This window comes from Branchiostoma belcheri, unplaced genomic scaffold (genome assembly GCF_001625305.1).
Source record: "Branchiostoma belcheri isolate BF01 breed outbred unplaced genomic scaffold, Haploidv18h27 scaffold13, whole genome shotgun sequence".
NCBI lineage: Eukaryota > Metazoa > Chordata > Leptocardii > Amphioxiformes > Branchiostomatidae > Branchiostoma > Branchiostoma belcheri.
In genome coordinates, this window is record NW_017802713.1 from 1,364,233 (window position 1) to 1,368,931 (window position 4,699).

Sequence of the window (4,699 nt, forward strand, 5' to 3'; positions counted from 1 at the left end):
GAATCCACAGCGGCAAAAGCTGACAAGCAGTCAGTAAAGGGCTCGGCTGAGCCTGCAGCTCAAACACAGAAGGGCACTGTGAAGGGAGGCAAAAGGGAGAAACTAAACAAGAGTACTCCCAGAAAGTTTGGGAAGCCCTTGTTGGCGACGACAATGAATGGGAAAGTCCCAAAACAAAGGCCACCCCGCCCAAGGATGCTAAGAAGCCTTCTACTGCATCTGAAGATGCCGGGGCAAAGAGCACACAGAAAGGAGCAAAGGCGCCGCAAGCTGGACAAACCGGAGACCAAACAGCAAAATTGACGCCTACGAAAATTCCGCAACCGATCAAAGATACTGCTGTTAAGCGGAAAGATCCCATAATGGGGACAACTGCACTGTCCGCAAAACGGACAGAGGTAAGGTCAACAGACAAGGCGTCTGTCACACAAGCCGCGCACCCCCCGACGAAAATTCCGCAACCGATTAAGGAGACGGATGCTCAGCAGCGGAAAGTTCCCGTGATGGGCACAACTGCACTGTTAGCAAAGCGCGCTGACGTGCAGTCAGCAGACAAGGCGTCTGTCACACAAGTCGCGCACCCACCGACGAAAATTCCGCAACCGATTAAAGAAACGGATGCTCAGCAGCGGAAAGTTCCCGTGATGGGCACAACTGCGCTGTCAGCAAAGCGCGCTGACGTGCAGTCAACAGACAAGGCGTCTGTCACACAAGCCGCGCACCCACCGACGAAAATTCCGCAACCGATTAAAGAGACGGGTGTCCAGCGGAAAGTTCCAGTGATGGGCACAACTGCACTGTTAGCAAAACGCACTGAAATGCAGTCAACAGACAAGACGTCTGTCAAACAAGCCGCGCACCCGCCGACGAAAATTCCGCAACCGATAAAAGAAACGGGTGTCCAGCGGAAAGTTCCAGTGATGGGGACAACTGCACTGTCAGCAAAACGCACTGAAATGCAGTCAACAGACAAGACGTCTGTCAAACAAGCCGCGCACCCGCCGACGAAAATTCCGCAACCGATTAAAGAGACGGATGCTCAGCGGAAAGTTCCAGTGATGGGCACAACTGCACTGTCAGCAAAGCGTGCCGAAATGCTGTCAGCAGACAAGACGTCTGTCACACAAGCCGCGCACCCACCGACGAAAATTCCGCAACCGGTTAAAGAAACGGGTGTCCAGCGGAAAGTTCCAGTGATGGGCACAGCTGCACTGACCGCAAAACGTGCCGAAATGCAGTCAGCAGACAAGACGTCTGTCGAACAAGCCGCGCACCCACCGACGAAAATTCCACAACCGATTAAAGAGACGGATGCTCAGCGGAAAGTTCCAGTGATGGGCACAACTGCACTGTCCGCAAAACGCACCGACATGCAGACAGAAGACAAGCAAGTCGCGCACCCACCGACGAAAATTCCGCAACCGATAAAAGAAACTGATGCTCAGCGGAAAGTCCCAGTGATGGGGACAACTGCACTGTTAGCAAAACGCACTGAAATGCAGTCAACAGACAAGACGTCTGTCACACAAGCCGCTCACCCACCGACGAAAATTCCGCAACCGATTAAAGATACGGATGCTCAGCGGAAAGTTCCTGTGATGGGCAAAACTGCACTGTCAGCAAAGCGCACTGAAATGCAGTCAACAGACAAGGCGTCTGTCACACAAGCCGCGCACCCACCGACGAAAATTCCGCAACCGATTAAAGAGAAGGATGCTCAGCGGAAAGTTCCAGTGATGAGCACAACTGCATTGTCCGCAAAACGCACCGACACGCAGACAGAAGACAAGCAAGCCGCGCACTCACCGACGAAAATTCCGCAACCGATAAAAGAAACGGGTGTTGAGCGGAAAGTTCCAGTGATGGGGACAACTGCACTGTACGCAAAACGCACTGAAATGCAGTCTACAGACAAGGAGTCTGTCACACAAGCCGCGCACCCACCGACGAAAATTCCGCAACCGATTAAAGAGAAGGATGTTAAGCGGAAAACCCCGATGATGGGGACAACTGCATTGTCAGCGAAGCGAGCAGACATGCAGACAGAAGACAAACAAGCCGTCCACCCACCGACGAAGATTCCGCAACCGATTCAAATTACGGCTGTTCGGCGGAAAACCCCAGTGATGGGGACAACTGCACCGTCAGCAAGACGAGCAGACATGCAGACAGCAGGCAAGCAGACTGCGCACCCACCCACGAAAATTCCGCAACCGATACCAATTCAGGTGACGGCTGTTAAGCGGGAAACTCCCGTGGTGGGGACAACTGCCCTGTCAGCAAGACGTACAGAGGAGCCCAAAGGAGTCCAGACCAGACCGGCGTCTATGAAGACTACACAACCGGCTAAGGACTCCGCCGACAGGCCAAACACTCCCCTGAAGGAGTCTGCTACGGCCGGACCTTCAAGTGCCCAGACCGGACCGGCGTCTATGAAGAGTACCCAACCGGCCAATGACTCCGCCGATACGCCAAGGACTCCTCAGAAGGAGTCGTCTGCGGCAAGACCTTCAAGCGCCCAGACCACACCGACGGCAGGACAGTTCAGGGCACAGACCGAATATAAACCTCCCGAGCGTAAACGTCCGGACGCATGGGTATCGTCTGGGATAAAGAAGTACACTGATGAAGAAAGAGCGAAGCTCGATGCTGAAGTTGACGAGTACTGGGGTAGAAGGTTCTCCAAAGACCGTGAAAAGCTATGGTGGAATATTGAGGACCCAGAAGAACGTGAGAGAGCACGGCTCCGCCAGGATCGGTCTAAGACAGACCTCCGGCGGACTGGGTCCGGGGTGGCCGCAGCTAGCTACAAACGGCCCGGCATCCAGGAACAAGTGAAGTACGGTGGTGGCGTGGATCGGTCACCGGTCATGTTGCCGGGGCACTACGGGGCGGCAACAGGCGTGTCCAGAGCGAGCAGGCCGGGCACGGGACTGGTGCCGAAGAAACTGGAGATGGACTTCTTCGACTCGTCAGAAGACAGTGAAGACGAGATAGACTTGGACAAGCCCATCTCAAAGGAGGACCTACATGACGACGGAGTACTGGATGGCCATGGAGAAAAAGGCGTACTCTATGGTAAAGGCCAGCATGGAGCAACTGGAAACGGAGCAACTGGAAACGGTCGACGAAGAGTCTCCCGTAGACGAGAAAAAGGTACAGGGAGCTTCGCCAACCGTGAAGAAACCCTCAAAATTCGCTCGCATGTTCCAGTCAAGGAAAGAAAGGGAGCAGAAGATAGATAGGGAGGCCAGAGAGATGGCGATGAAGCAGCAGGCCGCAAAGAAGCGAGACACAGTCGAGCACAAATCGGACCCCCCGAACGGAAAACCGGTCTATGGCCCGCCGCTTCCTCCTGAAATGCAGAGGGAGAAGGAAAAGAAGAAGGGCCTGACGCGCTATGGGCACAAGGGAGTGCCTACGCTCGCCACCATGAAATCAAAAGAGGAAGAGCCAAGTACCTCTCAGAAATCAGGCGGCAGGCTAACCCCCACCAAACTAGTCGGCAAAATCAAAGGGGGCTTCACAAGGGTCAAGGATTCGATCCGATCGAGGCTATCGGGAGAAGAGAGCGACACGAGTGAATGATTTGTCGGCTTAAAAATGTTCTCGGCGTGGCAAAAAAATTACATGAACTCACGTTTTATGTTTTGAATGAAATGAGTTGTGGCAAACATGTTTCACACATGCTTCACACATTCTTCACACAGACATCACGCATGCCTCACGCATACTTCACGCATGCTCCACTGACACGGAAAAAAAATTAAGGTAGAAAGAAATGCTTCAAGTATGCATCGCTTTAATTTCTTTCTACCTGGGGCTCATATAAAATGAAAAAAAAAACTTGAAAAATTGCAAGGTCGCAAAGACCTTATCACAACTGCGCAGCGAAGGGACGCACTTTTAGCCGTTTCTGTAGAAGTGAAACACTATCTACTTGCCAGGCACCCATATATACAATGGCAGCATTTGGTATTGTAAAACTACACGTTACCAATGATGGTCCATGCTGTAACACATGGACGTTCGCCTAAATGTGTAATTGTTGAAGCTACCTCCATGCGACTGTGCTTACGTACATACGTTTCCTTTCAAAGCCAATATAAGGAATTCCTCAATTTGGAAACACAGCTCGATTGAAATGGATTTAATGCTACGTAGCTTCCTTCACGCATATAAAATCCTTTATAAATACGACACGATTTCATATGTATAAATACGTGCATGTGTATATGTATATTGTAAAAAAGAGTGATATGTGATTTATGTGTATATATGTGTATATGTATATGTGAAAAGAGAGATATGTGATAATGTGTTTTATCCAATATAAATCTTCACGCCAAGTTCGTGTCTGTCTTGCTACTGGGTTGTGTTTCTCTCCTAGGGAAGCTTATTTTCATAACTTGACGTTAGACTAGAGCATTGTGGGTAGCATAGATGGAAGAGACTATATCGTTGGATGTTTGTGTTTGAAATGAATTGTGAAATGCAAAGGCTAATTTATTTTGAAAACCAAACTTGCTCCAAAATCAATCGATGTATCCAGCTTTGATTACAACCACTTCTATATATGGCGTGGCCTTGTGAACGAACTATTAGAATACTCCATTTGTATTGGTCCTTAATTTAAAGGGCCAAGATCATCTGTATACGATTAAATCCATCCATCTAAGGTGAAGAATAAGACAAATAA

The 4,699-nt window shown here is 50.2% G+C and overlaps 1 pseudogene; it reads left to right on the forward strand.

Annotated features, from left to right (window-relative positions):
* Positions 1-3,984, forward strand: part of LOC109463673 — a 24,908-nt pseudogene extending 20,924 nt beyond the window's left edge.
* The last annotated feature ends 715 nt before the right edge of the window (positions 3,985-4,699 follow it).